Source organism: Phyllobates terribilis, unplaced genomic scaffold, assembly GCF_046119375.1.
Source record: "Phyllobates terribilis strain yellow unplaced genomic scaffold, ASM4611937v1 Scaffold_1__5_contigs__length_1240528914, whole genome shotgun sequence".
In the NCBI taxonomy this organism is placed as follows: Eukaryota; Metazoa; Chordata; class Amphibia; order Anura; family Dendrobatidae; genus Phyllobates; species Phyllobates terribilis.
The window spans coordinates 73,966,948-73,984,623 of record NW_027362761.1 but is presented as its reverse complement, the minus strand read 5'-3'; positions in this window follow the sequence as shown (position 1 = coordinate 73,984,623).

Sequence of the window (17,676 nt, the reverse complement as noted above, 5' to 3'; positions counted from 1 at the left end):
TAACTGATAAGCGCATCCGCCTGTCAACTGAAAATGCTGAGAGGCTGACTCTGAACATGGGCTGGATTGGCCCAGACTTCTCAACACCACCGAATGATAGCAGCGTAACAAACTCAAATCCAGTGTCTTTTTTTGGGAGGTGTATTCCCATGCACCTTTTCACACCCACACATGGGTATACGCTTCCTGACTTTGGCTATTTGCTCTTGTCCTCCTCCTTCTCCTCATCCTCATCCTCCACCCCCATATCACCAGGGTGACCGTGGTCCATGATAAAACACCCACATAATTTTTTTAAAGGGTGTTCATTATGCCCGTAAAAAAATTTTTTATACATTATGTTCATGTATACCCCCCAGGGGTAAATGTTTGTCAGCCCATACACTTAGTGCATGGGCATTACAAGTATAGGAGACCCGCTCCTTTCTAATGGGAACATTTTTTTTCGAGGCCCTCCTCCACGTCTCTTCCAAGGGGCATTGGAGTGCCTCCCAATTTTTGGCAGCCCTTGCATTCACTGCATAGGCAACACTATGGGAGACCCACTTCCTAATAATGGGAACATTGTTTTTCAGGAGGCCCTCCTCTACGTCTCTTCCAAGGGGCATTGGAGTTGGTCCAAAGTTTTGGCAGCCCTGCCACTCACTGCATATGCAATAACAATATAGGAGACCCACTCTTTAGTAATGGGAACAACAAAGCATAGCCAGCTGATGGCTCTTTAAGAATAGTGAGGGCCGACTGCTGTCCCTTTAAGAATAGTAAAGGTTGCTGATGGCTCTATAAAAATAGGCTTTGTGACTTTCAGAGTCCCTCCTTCATAAATGAAACAGGATGTGTCTGATGATGTGTTACACACCACATGGCCAGATAAGGTTGTAAAATGTTAAAATTACATTTCCCGATAAATGCATTTGTCACGGTTGTAAGCAATGCAAAACTGCAAAATCGCATCAAAAACGCTACGTGTGAACATAGCCTATGGTGTGGAGGAGTATTTTTGTTTTTGGTTATTTATTTTGCCTTATATACTAGTCATTACCCTGGAAAGGATGTTCCTTAACATATTTCCCTGGAAAATCCATTTTGGTTTCGCTTTTGTATGTTTTATTGTGAGTCCGTAAAACTGGCGTAATACCTCTGACAACATTGTTGACAGCAGTGTCCTGGGAGTCAGAAATGCTTCCAGGGGTCTTCCCCATGCTGTTCCCATACAATTTGAGCACTGTTCCCATCGATTTGGGCAATTTTTAGGCAGACAGCCGGAGGGAGCCGCCTGAAAAATGCTCGAGTTTCCCATAGACCTACATTGGGCTTGTTGCTCGGGTCGAGCACCCGAGCATTCCAATCTGCTCGACCCGAGCAACGAGCACCCGAGCATTTTAGTGCTCGCCCATCACTACAGATAATCTTAATGCACTTAAGAATTTTATTCTCAAGATTAAAAAAGTCAAGTTCCATAGGGATACCTTGGACTATAAAAATAACAAGAGCTATACATGGTCAAATAAAGGCACAGACAACCAAAATCGTAAATCTATGCTAAAACACTTCCAAATACATCCAGGCAACACGATTTAGCAAAGAAAAAATGGTGTATTTTTCCTCTTCGGATCAGGATATAACTGCTTATGGCTAGAGATTAGCGTTTTTCTACTCGAACTGTTCGCCAATCTCAAATTCGAGCTGTTTTGGGCGGTGTTCGAGCCGTTCGGCGAACACGAACAATTTGAGAAAAATTCGGCTGTTCGAGGTTATGTTCGATAACTGTTCGTGCACCAAAATTATAACTAGATTTTTTCTCAGTAATGATGAAAATTAATGTTAATACGCAGTTTGAGTGTACAGCGGGGTGGGGGGAGGGGCAGGGGATGGATCTCTGCAGGAACAATGAAGATCTCCATTTTTTTTTCTCTTTCCCGCATTTGCAGTGGGGAGGTGCAATCTGTCAGCCTATCAGCAGCGCACACACGGAGCGAAGTGCTTTTTTTCACACAAGCAAGGGCATGTGTCATTGGCAGTGTATGTCACATGTCCTTGCCCTATAAGACCAAGCCATTTTCCCTGTCGCCACCATTTTCTCACTGCTGCAGCTGCGTGTTAGACGGCACCGCTGTTGCTGTGTGCGCTATACCTTGTTAATTTCAAGCCAATTTTCGCACAAATATACAGATAGCTTGGGAGTAGGGAATAGTTGTGATTGCAGTCCTTTTAAGGACTAGGTTACAGCATTTCCTACGACTTTTATCAGGGAGGTCTGTGCTCTTAAATAGATAGGTTGTGGGAGTAAAGACTAATTGTAATTGGAGTCCTTTTCAGGACTAGGTTACATCAGTTCCTATCAGTTTTTGCCAGGCAGGTCTGTGCCAGTGCTGTGCAAGTTTTTTTCACAGCATTTGGCTGAATCTAGCAAAGCTAATCCTTTTTGGCCTATTGCAGAGTGTGTTAGTCAGTGGAGTAGCCTATCTGTGTTGCAAGATATACCACCTGTGTATAGAATACCAATTTTTTTACTGCACCTAGTGAAGTAAAATCTTTTGGGCATAGCATCATTCTATTAGTCCATCTATACTGACCTCCATCAGGTTGCAAATTAAAACTAATTTTTATCTGCATCTACAGTACCTCTGAAAAAATATTTGGGCTTCTACCTGTGTGTGGGACTTGTATTAGTCCATCTATACTGACCTCCATCAGGTTGCAAACTGAATATATTTTTTTCCTGCATCTACCTCTGAAAAAATATTGGGCTTCTAGCTGTGTGTGGGTCTTGTTCTATTAATCCATCTATACTGACCTCCATCAGGTTGCAAACTGAATATAATTTTTTTCTGCATCTAGCTCTGAAAAAATATTTGGCCTTCTAGTAGTGTGTCGGACTTTCTCTATTAGTCCATCTATACTGACCTCCATCAGGTTGCAAACTGAATATAATTTTTTTCTGCATCTAGCTCTGAAAAAATATTTGGCCTTCTAGTAGTGTGTCGGACTTTCTCTATTAGTCCATCTATACTGACCTCCATCAGGTTGCAAATTAAAACTAATTTTTATCTGCATCTACAGTACCTCTGAAAAAATATTTGGGCTTCTAGCTGTGTGTGGGACTTGTATTAGTCCATCTATACTGACCTCCATCAGGTTGCAAACTGAATATATTTTTTTCTGCATCTACCTCTGAAAAAATATTGGGCTTCTAGCTGTGTGTGGGACTTGTTGTATTAGTCCATCTATACTGACCTCCATCAGGTTGCAAACTGAATATATTTTTTTCCTGCATCTACCTCTGAAAAAATATTGGGCTTCTAGCTGTGTGTGGGTCTTGTTCTATTAATCCATCTATACTGACCTCCATCAGGTTGCAAATTCAAAATAATTTTTTTCTGCATCTAACCCAGCCAATAGTTTTGGCCTAATACCACAGTTTGGCCACTCAGCTCTGCTCGGTTACCATCCATTGTTTTTTTGTGCAAACAACTCCAGAGTTGTGAATTAGTTAACCACCAAAATGAGTGGAAAAAGGCCTGCTGCTGGTGGAAAGGGGAATAGGCGTGTTGGGAAGGGGAAAAAAGATTGTGTCCGTGGGGTAGGTGTTAAAGCAACAGTAACATCTGCAGAAGAAAGACCATCTTCCAGCCAAACTAAAATGTCTACTTCTTTTAGCGGACAATGTGATAAGATCCCTTTCTTACGGCCACGCCAATCGCTACAAATTCCAGATGAGGCACAAAAACAGCAGGTGCTTCAACGGATATCAAGTGCTCCTTTAAGTGGGCTCTCCTCCACATCAACTTCAACATCACAAATACTCCAGTCCTCAAAGGTGTCACCCAAATTGCACTTGCTTCCTTACAGCTCCCAAATCTCCAGCTGCCCGTCTGAGTATGAGGTAGAACAGATGGTTGAGTCTGCAGAGCTGTTTACTCATACTATAGCCTGGGAATCAGAGGTCGACTCCAGCGCTTCTGTGAATCCAGACGAGGAAATGATCTGCACTGATGCCCAGAATCTTTATGAGTCGGATCCAGGACCAGACGCAGAAGGTTCTGACCATAATGTAGACCCTCATTCCCAAACTGTAACTCCTGTTGGTGGAGACAATGAGGAAGACGATGATAAGACTCAAATACCTGATTGGAGTGACAACTTTAGTTTTTTGTCAGGGCAGGAACAGGTTGGCTCTGAGGACGACGGGTGTGATAACGCACAGGGTGATGATGATGAGGTTGGAGATCCCACTTACTGTCAACTCACAGTCAGCCAAGAGATGAGGTCAGCAGAGGAGGTGGAGGAAGATGCTAGTGACGACGAGGTCAGGTTGCGCCTTCCTGGACAGAGACGTAGTACTGGAAGCACGTCAACAACTGCATCCTCAAACACAACTCTGCCTCTCACCACAAGTCGTGGTGGCTCTTCAGGTCGCATGGGTGCTAAGCCTTGCATAGCCTGGGCATTTTTTCAGATCGATAAAGATGACCCAACTCGTGTTATCTGTAGCATTTGTCAGCAAAAGCTAAGTAGAGGCCAAAAAATACATAGTTTGAGTACTTCATGCATGAACCGGCACATGGACATGAAGCATAAGTTGCAGTGGGAAGCTCAGTGTGCTACAATGCGGCCTAGCCGGCCGGGCCAACCACCGTCTGCCATATCTTGTGCATCCGCGGCCTCTTCATCCTCTGTGACTGGGGGGACAGCAGTCACACCTGTTTTGGGGCGCAGACCTGCCACCTCTTTACCCGCAACAGCCAGCGTGATTGGCAGGTCATCATTTTCTTTGGAGGTGGTAACACCAGCTGGTGTTGAGCGCTGTCCGACATCGATAGCACCACCTTTGGATCAAGGCAACCTAACATGTCCGCCTGCATCTTCCTCACAGACCGGCAGTTTGCCGGGGACACCCTTATCAACCCCGTCTAAGCACAATAGCCAGCCCTCGGTCCCTCAGATGTGGACAAGTAAAAGACCATTTCCTCCTAGCCATGAGAAAGCTAAGAGGTTGAATTTCACCATCTGCAAGCTCTTGGCTACAGAAATGCTGCCTTTCCGCCTGGTGGACACAGAGGATTTTCGAGACCTTATGTCCGTCGCAGTGCCCCAGTACCAGATGCCCAGTCGGCACTACTTCTCAAAGAAAGGTGTGCCTGCGCTCCACCAGCATGTCGCACATAACATCACCGCTTCTTTGAGAAACTCTGTGTGTGACAGGGTGCATTTCACCACAGACACTTGGACGAGTAGGCATGGACAGGGGCGTTACATGTCGCTGACTGGGCACTGGATAACTATGGTGACAGCAGGACAAGGGGCTGCTGTCCAAGTCTTGCCGTCCCCACGAGTTGTGCGTCAATCCTCTTTATGTCAAAGTTCCTCCACTGCTTCTGCCTCCTCAACCTCCTCTCGGTCTTCCACCTGCACCCAAAGCCTGTCTGGTCATGCCACAAGCTTTCTAACTGCGCAGAAGGGATCCTGCACACCTCCTTACTATGCTGGCAGTAGGGCTCAACGTCATCAGGCGGTTTTTACATTGAAATGTCTGGGAAATGTGAGTCACACAGCTGAGGAGTTGTGGTCAGCTCTGGAGAACCAATTTCATGAATGGTTGTCTCCACTGGACCTGAAACCAGGGAAGGCCGTGTGCGACAATGCTGCAAACCTGGGTGCGGCCCTTCGCCGGGGCAATGTCACACACGTGCCTTGTATGGCTCACGTGTTGAACCTGGTTGTCCAGCAATTTTTAGCCCACTATCCCAGACTAGATGGCCTTCTGCAGAGGGCACGGTCGCTGTGTGCTCACTTCCGCCGTTCGCATCCCGCAGCTCAGCGACTTACATCTCTACAGAAGTCGTTGGGCCTGCCACTTCACCGGCTAAAATGCGATGTGCCTACCCGGTGGAATTCAACTCTGCACATGTTGCAGCGACTGTGACAGCACCGACAAGCCCTGGTGCAATACGTTCTGACGTATAGCCTGGGCCAACGAGATTCAGAGGTGGGGCAAATCACGCTGGAGGAGTGGTCTCAGATCAGGGACCTATGCACCCTTCTGCACAGTTTTGAAATGGCGACGAAGATGTTTAGTGCTGACGATGCCATTATCAGCATGACTATTCCGGTGATTTACATGCTGGAGCACATGTTAAACAGAATTCGGAGTCAGGTGGTGGCACAAGAGGAGGTGGAGGAAGTAGAGGAGGAGGAGTTGTATGCGGAAGGGCTAACATCTGCAAGGTCCAGACGGTCGGCAGCACCAAGGCGGCAGGCATGTGAGGGTGGGGGAGATGGTTTTACCAGGGCGCATGGTAGCAGCCAAACTAGTGAGGAAGGTGCAGGAGCCCAGGAAGAAGTGGAGGACGAACTGATGGAAGACTCATCAGATGAGGGAGACCTTGATCACATTTCTGTTGTGCGAGGTTGGGGGGAGAGGACAGAGGAAGGAAGCATGATTGTTACCTCGCCACCAACACAACAGGGACTTGGTGCTCCTGGATGCGCAACACACATGAGTGCCTTCTTGCTACACTACCTGCAACATGACCCTCGAATTGTGAGAATTAGAAATAATCCTGACTACTGGGTTGCCACACTGTTAGATCCCCGGTACAAAAGTAAATTTGCAGAAATTATTCCTGCCATAGAAAGGGATGCACGCATGCAGGAGTATCAGCAGAGACTGTTGCAGAATCTTACATGTGCTTTTCCACAAAATACCAGTGGTGCACGTAGTGAATCTCACAGTTCCAACTTGCCAACCGTGGGACCGTCAAGTGTTCAGCACTCAAACCGTAACAGAACCACAGTATCTGCTGGTAACATCAATTTTGCGGAATCATTTCACCACTTTTTTAGCCCATCCTTTGCAAGGCCACAGGAGACAAGAAGTCTGACACATAGTCAACGCCTAGAGACGATGGTACAAGAGTATCTCCAAGTAAACATTGAAGCCACGACTGTGTCACTGGACCCTTGCTCTTTTTGGGCTTCCAATCTGGATAAATGGCCGGAGCTAGCCACTTACGCCTTGGAGATCTTGTCATGCCCCGCAGCCAGCGTTCTGTCTGAACGTGTGTTCAGCGCTGCTGGTGGTGTGCTGACAGATAAGCGCACGCGGCTCTCCACTGATAATGTAGACAGACTCACGTTCATAAAGATGAACAAATCATGGATCCGAAACGACTTTTCTACCCCTGTGTCATCCTGGGGAGAGTAAAAGCTTGATGGTTGGTTAAAATCACCCTACCAACCGTTTTAAGCTTTCAAATGACTAATCATGTTTATCTGTATCTTGACTGGAAAATAATTTGGGCTTTGTAGCAGTGTGCAGCACTGATCCTATTAGGCCATCTATACTAAAGCTTCACCAGATTTAAAATTAAAAATAATTTTTAGCTGCATCTAGCCCGGAAAATAATTTTGGGGCTCCGAGATGCGCAAGGCACATAAGTGCCTTCTTGCTGCACTACCTGCAGCATGACCCTCATATTGTCAGAATTCGAAGTAATCATGACTACTGGGTTGCCACACTCTTAGATCCCCCAAACTTTTCGATCAACCTTTTCATTTTAATAAAGACCAAAAAAATGGTCATTTTTGAAATTATAAGCATTAGCAGGTTGTTAGAAACTGAAATCAAACAGTTTTCAACTCAAAACTTTATTCTAGGTGATGTTACATTTTCACATAGGACCCCTTGTTCGAAAGGAGCTTCTGAACTCTCTCGTCCATTGAATTTGTCAGGTTTTGGATGGTTTCTGCTTCAATTGTTTTGCATGAGGACAGAATACCCTCCCAGAGCTGTTGCTTAGATGTGAACTGCCTCCCGCCATCATAGACACTCCTTTTAATGATGCTCCAAAGGTTCTGAATGGGGTAGAGGTCAGGGGAGCATGGGGGTCACACCATAAGTTTGTCCCCTTTTATGCCCATATCAGCCAGAGATGCAGATGTTTTATGTGCAGCATGAGATGGTGCATTATCATGCAGAAAAATGATCTTGCTGTGAAATACACGGTTCTTCTTCTTGAACCATGGCAGGAAGTGCTGTTTGAGAAAATCCACATACATTATGGAGTTCATCTTTAGCGCCTTCAGGGATCCTAAAGGGGCCGACAATCTCTCTCCCCATGATTCCAGCCCAAAACATTACTCCACCTCCTCCTTGTTGGCGCTGTAGCCGTGTTTGCGTGGGGTGTCCATCAACCAGCCATCCTCCACTCCATCCATCTGGACCATCGAGCGCTGCACGGCACTCATCCGTGAACAAAACAGTTTTGAAATCAGTCTTCATGTAATGTTTGGCCCACTGGAGCCGTTTCTGCTTGTGTGAAGTGGATAGAGGAGGTCGACAGGATGGCGCTTGCACAGCTGCAAACCTCTGAAGGACCCTGCATCTTGTTGTTCGGGGGACGTTGGAGGCACAAGCAGCTTCAAAAACTTGTCTGCTGCTATGACAAGGCTTTTTTGCCGCTGCTCTTTCAACCTGACGTAATTGCCTGTAGGAAAGAGTCCTCAATTTGCCCTTATCAGCACGCACACGTGTGTACTGTGAATCAGCTACATACTTCTTGATTGCCAAGACACTTCATCCTGATCATCGCACAATGTTGATTGTAGTCATGCCTTGACCTAAACACTCCACAATTTGTTGCTTCTCAGCAGCCGACACATCCTTTTTCTTTCCCATTTTGGCAGAAAATGTAGGCTGCTTAATAATGTGAGAGAGCCTTCTTAAGTAGTCTTGCCTTTCATTGGACACACCTGCCAAACTAGTTAGCACAGGTGTCTGCAATTGCTTACAGTGATATAAAGAGCCCTGACACACATCACCATCAATGAGTTTAACTGACAAACAAACAAATTCTTCCCTTATCACTCCTAAACACTGTTTGCATAATAATTTGGAACGCAGTGTACATGTGCTTTTCCACAAAACACCAGTGGTTCACGTAGTGAATCTTACAGTTCTAACTTGCCAACCGTGGTCTGTATGGAGTTGTTCAATAAAGGGCCCAAAATTAAGATAACATAGATGGGAGAGGTCTCTATGAATAGGAATTCCTAAGTATTTGATACCCTGTGAGGGCCAGGCAAAGGGAAAGTTGGACTGGATGGAATCCTATATGGATTTGGGGAGGGAGACATCGAGGGCCTCAGACTTCGCTGCATTGATTTTAAAATTTTACCATGTAACAAAGTGATCTATTTCAGCCATAACAGCATGGATGGATATATGTGATTGAGTGATATATACCAGGACATCATCAGCAAATAGAGAGCACTTGTACTCGGTGCCTCCCACCTCAATCCACCTAATATTGGGGTTATGGCGAATTGATGAGAGCAGGTGCTCCGTCACTAGGATGTATAAGAGAGGGGACAGAGGACATCACTGCCTTGTCCCATTGGTGATTGTGAAAGGTGATGAAAATGTTCTGACGCACCCCCTGGGCCTTGGGACACCCGGAGCCGGACCCTTTTTGGTGGATGCTGGTGGTTGTAGTCTTCGTGGCGGCGACCCGGTTCCGTGGCTCAGGGCGGTCAAACCAGTGGCGGAACTATTTATGTGGTTTTGATGTTTAAATGTCCGACTACGCCACCCGTGGATTGCGGTCAGAGTGAACCGCCGCTACAGGGCAGACCGCTGAGGCTGGTGTTGTGGGTGCAGCAGAGCGTAGCATAACTCCCCACGGAGGAGTATAGCCTCAGGGCAGTGTATGCGGAGGATGGGGGTGATGGTGCAGGGCAGCAGCAGTAACGACACGGAGTCAGTGATGCAGTTCAGGGCCTTTACTCACAGTTCTTATTATCCAGACCACGTCTGCAGGTAACGGCTGCCCACGTCGTACTGTGCTCACCAGGTGAGGGGCTCAGACGACTCCCAGATAACTTTGGAGCACTTCACAGGACCCCCTTTGTGTGTCCTTTGTCTGGCCTTTCTTACCAACACTTCTGTCCGGCTGCCTCGGGCCTCCTCTTGGTAAACTTGGCGCCAGTTTCCCTGACCCTATGTGGTGCCTTCCTAGCGGGTGTAGCGAGGGGCTGCGCCACATAAAATGTCAGAGCCTCCGGTTTCTAGCTGAGGGTCGTTTCCTGCCTCCACTAGTTCGGGGACCGGTCTCCCCCTTTGGCCTGACCCCTCCACGCAGGTGGATTCGGGCGTGCGGTGGCGACTCGCCCGTCCGCACCCCTGGGATCCCTTCATTCCTCGTTCCTGGAGCCTTCTCCGCTCCTCTTCCTTCCTTCTCCCTCTTCCAGGCCTGGGCCTCTGTTACTAGGCCCGCCTCCGGAGCAGAGCTCATGCAGAGCCCCTGCTCCCTGCCACTTCTGCTCAGACTTCTCTGCACTGAACTAAGATGGTGCCCACCTTTTATACTCCCTTCTCAATGCACCCAGGAACTGCTTCCTCCCTGCTCCTGCACTACAGGGTTCCCCTTCCTCAGTGTTCCCTCCCCCCACTCCAGCCAGGGACAGGGACTGTCGTGCCCATCTCAGGGGCATATTGTTCGCCCTGCCCCACGGCAATGTGGTGTAATGCATGCAGGTGTCGGGTCCTGATCCACACTCCATCCTTACCTGAGAGTGAGATATCACACCTCTGGGTGAGGTGCAATACGTCTGTAGCAACCGAGCCCTCAGGGTGCTACAGTTCCATTTATCTTCAGCCTAGGTGACGTATTGCGATACAGGGCCGTGATTTTGGCTATAAAAGGGTCCCCCAGACCCCTACCCCAAGCTTTTTAAGAGAATCATATATGGCGTGCCAGGAGACTCTATGGAATGCTTTCTCAGCATCCAACGAGAGTATCTAATTACAAATTTTTAACTGCATCTAGCCCAGGAAATACTTTGTGCCTAGTAGCAGTGTCTGCTAGTCAGCGGATTATCCCGGCTGTTAAGCAAGCTGCACCACCTGTAGTTTAGACACTTAATTTTTTCAAAGGAAATGCTTTGGGACCATGGGATACTTAGTGAAGAGCATCAGGAGGCACCCCAAGGCATAGGGGCTGGGACTGGCAGTAGGATGCCTTGCGGTGGACAGCCGAGCTCGATCCTTATAAAAGCTTTTTAACTGCAGCAGCTTTAGTGGACGCTACTGGAGCTGGAATTACCGCGGCTGCTGGCATGAGACTTGCCCTCCAATAGATCCTTGTAAATGGATTTAAAGTGTATTCATTCAAATTAGAGAGACAATTTAAATTAAAAAGCTTAGAGCTGCCTCCACCACAGGGGGGCTCGCTCGACCCACCAGCGGACAGGCACCAGTATTGGGAGAGGGGGGCTGGCCGTCAGGGTTCACCGCGGCTCTGGCACAAACCCGGCGACACGGAGGTGGCACGGGCAGGAGCGGACTGGCCGTGTCGGCTTCTCACTTTTTGGATTTTAGAAGGGCATGACATGCCTATATCTGTGTCTCCCCCTCCTTTTACTCCTCCACCTCTTTTATTTTCGCATGACTATATGTACTTGTCACTTTTCCATGTGTTAGTTATGTCTTCTGAGCAGTTTGTCAGCTTTTGGACACCTTTGAAGGTGTTTTCTATGTGTTTCTATGTGTTTTTGTTTGCCTGCCATTGGTTTTAACGGTGTTCGAAGGTGTTCGACGAACAGTTCGACGAACAGTTCGGCGAACACACGGGTGTTCGACGAACCGAACCGAACTCGAACACTACGGGGGTGGCTCAACACTACTTATGGCACAGACACTTTCAAACTCTGAGTTAGATACTAGGGACATTTGAACAGTATCTCTCACATAAAAAAGCCACAGGAGGAAGGGGCAAGGAGAGGTAGAGGACTAAAGAAACTGGAAATGCTACTCAACATGGAACAATAAAAAAAATATATCAATCATTGAATTAGTGTTTACCAAACGTTCTCTTTCTCATTATTATTATTATTATTATTATTATTCTCACCGCTACAATTCTATCTTCCACGCAGATAGTTATTAGTAAAAGGTTTAAATTTTGTGCCTAGTCATAATTTTGACTTGTTCAATACTATAACAGACAGTAACAAATTGACTCAAGCATTGAGTGCAAAAAAAGACATTTTTTCAATCAGTCTGATGGTAACAATGTTGTCAGCGAGTCTTAACAATTTATATCTGACAGTTCTATCACCCTTATGTCGTTTCAAGAGCAAAATGCACTTTTCACGCTACAATTGACTGTGAGAATGCTGTCACTCATTTACCTAAAGATAATGACATTCATATAGTCCCTACAAACCCTTCATATTACCCACTACAGGCCAGGGCCTCTATATTGGATCAATTTCAAACCCTGGTTGAATGTGACCTCAGAAGACTCAATGAACGCACCTGCAGCCAACCATTATATAGTAATTTGAACAGGGAACAGTCTATGGCTATTAAAAATAAACAATCTAATTCCAAAATTACCATTTGGCAATCTGATAAAGCAGGCTGTGTAGTGGTCCTTGACACCACACAATATGTGCAGTCGGTTTTTGCTATTTTAAATTATGTCTCCATATAAAAACCACTTTCTCGTGACCCAAATGTTTCTTTCAAATCTGCTTTGTCTCAATGTATTGCAGAGGGTGTTTCCTTGGGGGTTTTGGACAACAAAATTAAAAAATTGTTATTACCTGACCATTCAGTTATTCCAATATTTCCTAGTTTGCCCAAAACCCACAAGGATGTCTTCCCTTCCCCATTGCGACCTATAAATTCAGGCATCGATTCTTTAAATGAAAATCTCAGCGAATGGCTGGAAGAGCACTTGCGGCACTTGGTAACCAAGATTCCAGGATATCTCAAACATACATACTCAGTCCTACAATTTTTTGATAGTTTCCGCTGGCAAGAAGAGCTTTCTTTAGTCACTTGAATCTTTATTCAGCTATTCCATATGCATTTGGCAAGATTGCATACAACACCATTTAAATTGATACAATGCTTATTCATCCAATCTCAAACTATCCATTATGTCAGTTCTAGATTATTTACTCAGTCACAATTTTTTATACCCCGATGGGGTCTAAATTCTCACCGTCCCTACCAATTTTGTTTATGGCTAGGTGGGACGAGTGTTTTGTTTTTTTTCTGATCAAAACCTATTTTTTTCTAATTTTGCATGGTTTGGCCGTTTTATGGACGATCTCCTTTTTGTATGGAATGGCTAGCAGTAGTGTTGAGCGAGCACTAAAATGCTCGGGTGCTCGAAGCTCGGGCCGAGCTCACCGTGATACTTGGGTGCTCGACCCGAGCAACAAGCCCAATGTTAGTCTATGGGAGACCCATTTTTGCGGCGGCACCCCTGGCAGTCTGTAGAAAGCCTAAAAAGTGCCCAAAACGATAGTGACAGTGTTCAAATGACATGGGGAAAGCATGGGGATCGCCCCAGGAAGCATTTCTGACCCCCAGGTCACTGCTGTCAACAACGTGGTCAGAGGTATTAAGCCACTTTTCCGGGCTCACAATAAAACGTTCAAAAACTAAACAAACTGTTTTCATGTGAAATATGTTAAGGAACATCCTTTCCAGGGTAAAGACTTGTGTATAAGGTAAAATAAATAACCAAAAACAAAAATATTCCTCCACACCTTAGGCTATGTTCACAAGTAGCATTTTTTATGCGTTTTTGCACTTTTGTATTGCTTTCAACCGTGACAAATGCATTCATCGGGAAATGTCATTTTAACATTTTACAACCTTATCTGGCCATGTGCTGTGTGACACATGCATACAGTACTGAAAAGACATGGGAACAGCATGGGGAAGACCCCTGGAAGCATCTCTGACACCCAGGTCACTGCCTAAAAGTGTGCCCATCAGAAGTGATCCTTGCCGCATCAGAAGATGCAGAATTGCAACTATCCCCGTGCAAGTCCTTGTCCCAGGGCAGTGTTCAATTGTACCTCCCCCATTCCTTGCAATACAAGCGCAAGTATGCAGCCTGCCACCCACCCACCCCCATCTGCAATACCATACTGCTTGCTTGCTTGCACTTGAAATTGGGTCTTTTAGGCATGTGGAGGCGGAATCTGGCCACCACGTCATGGCTGCGTCGGCGGCCTGGTATCCATACTCGGTCCCCAGCCGCCTCTATTTGTCCCGGTGCGCCTTATACACAAGCGCACATACCAAAACATTACCTGTGCCCTCCCCAGTGCATTTAGTGGGAAGGACAGCCTAACCACAAACACGTGGACAAGTGATTGTGGCCAGGGATGGTCCATCTCACTGACGCCTTCACACTGGGTTAATATTGTGGAAGCCGGGACACAGTTGGACACAGGGATGCAACACATCCTCCAGACATAGAGGATTGCGGGTCCTGGGTCAATCAGGCTTCAACACAAAGTTCAGAAGGTAGACAGCAGCAGTGGTCGGCCTCCTACACAATGAGTAAATTATTCATGATCATAAAGCCATCCATCTCCTTAGCTTTCTGTTCCTTGGAAAGCAAGCACATGTATGTAGTAGTGGCTAGGCCTGATGTGGTCAGCGTTTTGGCGCATATCCTACCTCCTCCGAGGATTGCTGGATGTTTTCCTGCTACTATCCCAGTTCTATGACTCCCGTTAAAACAAAGCTTCAGGTGATGAATGATGGATGAGGTGGTGGCAAAGGAGAAAGAGCAGGAGGAACAGGGACCATTCACATCAATATCAGGCCAGTCAACCACACATGTCTTGTAGGATATGTTTCTATACCAAAAGGAGCGGTTCGGCTACAAAGTTATAGGGCATACAGTGAGTGCAATGCCTACCAAAAATTTCGAGGCACTCCAATGCCCCTTGGAAGTGACATGGAGATCAGAGGGCCTTAACTAATCCGTTTTTTCCATTTATAGCAACTGGGTCTCCTGTACACTGTTGGTCTAAGCAGTGAATGGAAGGCTTTCCAAAAAATATGAGGGACTGCAATGCCCCTTGAAACAGACGTGGATTACAGCGTACTAAAAACCTTCTACCCATTATTGGGGAGTGGGTCTCCCTTAGTGTTCGCCTATGCATTGAGAAGCAAAAGCTGACTAAAATTAGGAGGAAATGCAATGCCCGTTGGAAGAGTCGTGGAGGTTAGAGGTAATTAAAAACAACATTTCAATGCCCCTTGGAAGAGCTGTGGAGTTCAGAGTGGTTTAACAAGACGGTTTTAATGCCCCTTGGAAGAGACGTGAAGGTCACAGTAGCTTAACAAGACGGTTTTAATGCCCCTTGAAAGAGACGTGGAGTTCAGAGTGGTTTAACAAGGCGGTTTTAATGTCCCTTGGAAGAGACGTGGAGGTCCCAGTGGAATAAAAAGACAATATCAATGCCCCTTGGAAGAGTGGTGGAGGTCCAAGTGGAATAAAAATACAATATCAATGCCCCTTGGAAGAGTGGTGGAGGTCGCAGTGGAATAAAAAGACAATATCAATGCCCCTTGGAAGAGTGGTGGAGGTCCCAGTGGAATAAAAAGACAATATCAATTACCCTTGGAAGAGACGTGGAGGTCACAGTAGCTTAACAAGACAATTTTAATGCCCCTTGGAAGAGACGTGGAGTTCAGAGTGGTTTAACAAGACGGGTTTAATGCCCCTTGGAAGAGACGTGGAGGTCACAGTAGCTTAACAAGACGGTTTTAATGCCCCTTGAAAGAGACGTGGAGTTCAGAGTGGTTTAACAAGACGGTTTTAATGACCCTTGGAAGAGACGTGGAGGTCCCAGTGGAATAAAAAGAGAGTATCAATGCCCCTTGGAAGAGTGGTGGAGGTCCCAGGGGAATAAAAAGACAATATCAATGCCCCTTGGAAGAGTGGTAGAGGTTACAGTGGAATAAAAAGACAATATCAATGACCCTTGGAAGAGACGTGGAGGTCACAGGAGCTTATCAAGACGATTTTAATGCCCCTTGGAAGAGACGTGGAGTTCAGAGTGGTTTAACAAGATGGTTATAATGCCCCTTGGAAGAGACGTGGAGGTCACAGTAGCTTAACAAGATGATTTTAATGCCCCTTGGAAGAGACGTGGCGTTCAGAGTGGTTTAACAAGACAGTTTTAATGCCCCTTGGAAGAGACGTGGAGGTCACAGTAGCTTAACAAGACGGTTTAAATGCCCCTTGGAAGAGACATGGAGGTGCCAGTGGAATAAAAAGACAATATCAATGCCCCTTGAAAGAGTGGTGGAGGTCACAGTGGAATAAAAAGACAATATCAATGCCCCTTGGAAGAGTGGTGGAGGTCGCAGTGGAATAAAAAGACAATATCAATGCCCCTTGGAAGAGACGTGGAGGTCACAGTAGCTTAACAAGACGATTTCAATGCCTCTTGGAAGAGACGTGGAGTTCAGAGTGGTTTAACAAGACGGTTTTAATGCCCCTTGGAGGAGACGTGGAGGTCACAGTAGCTTAACAAGACAGTTTTAATGCCCCTTGGAAGAGACGTGGAGGTCCCAGTGGAATAAAAAGACAATATTTATGACCCTTGGAAGAGACATGTGTTACGGGTCCGGGAGGTGGAACCTCTGTGCCGAGGTGCAAGGAAGGACCCAGAGGGGCGTGACTAAGTATCAACCCGAACCGACCCTGGTCGGACGGCGACTAACGACTCCGTGAACAGGGAGGATCCGGGCAGAGGGACAGGTGCTACTCTGGGGACGACCTTGTAAGAGAGCAGGTGGCTCCCACGGGTCAGATGGCTGGGACTGACCGGTATAACGGATGGACACGGCAAGCAGGCAGAAGTCTCTGGTTAGCTGACGGGTGGTCACGTTACGTGATAGCAGAGCGAGTAGCAGTCTCTAGGTTTACCAGGCAGGTGGTCACAGCAAGTCACGGCAGAGTCTCCAGGCAGGCTGGCAGGAAACAGGCAGGTGCTCCCAGGTGAGCGGGCAGACAGACTAGGCTGGTAACAAGCAGGTAACAGGTGGGCGCTCCCAGGTGAGCGGGTTGACGGACACAGCAGGTAACAGGCAGGTGCTCCCAGGTGAGCGGACTGACAGCCAAGGCAGGTAACAGGCAAGTAACAGGTGAGCGCTCCAGGTGAGCAGGCTGGCAGGCTCGGCAGGTAACGGGCGGATAACTGGCTGGCAGGCAGGACGAGAAGTCAGGCTAACAGCGGGACCTGAGGGCTGAAGCAGAGATAAGAAACTGTGCAACAACTTTGCTCGGGCACCTCCATTTTGGAGGAGGTGCCTTATATATGGGAGGTACTCCGGCAATTGGCCGGGGACTCCTTAGGACAGCGCGCGCGGTCCCTTTAAGAGAGGGGGAGCGCGCGCGCACCCTAAGCACAGTGCCGGGGAAGGAGCGCGCGCCGGCAGCAGGGAGAGAAGCGCTGGAGGACGCCGCGCCAGGAGCGGGAAGGTGAGAGGGACGGCGTCTCTGCCTAGCAAGGGGCAGAGACGCCGATGCTACAGTACCCCCCCTTTAGGCCCCCTCTTTTTTTGGCCTGAAAGAAATTTTTCAAGGAGAAGCGGGGCGTTGATGTTCTCCCTGGGTTCCCAAGTTCTCTCCTCAGGACCAAACCCCTTCAAATCTACCAGAAAAAAGGTCTTTCCTCTTACCCTCTTGGTGGCCAGAATACTCTCTACCTCAAAGACGTCCTCAGCGGAAACCGGAGCAGGGGAAGTACCTGGATTGTTGGAAAAAGAGTTAAAGACAACGGGTTTGAGGAGAGATACGTGGAAGGAGTTGGGAATCCGTAAGGTGGCCGGGAGTTTTAACTTGT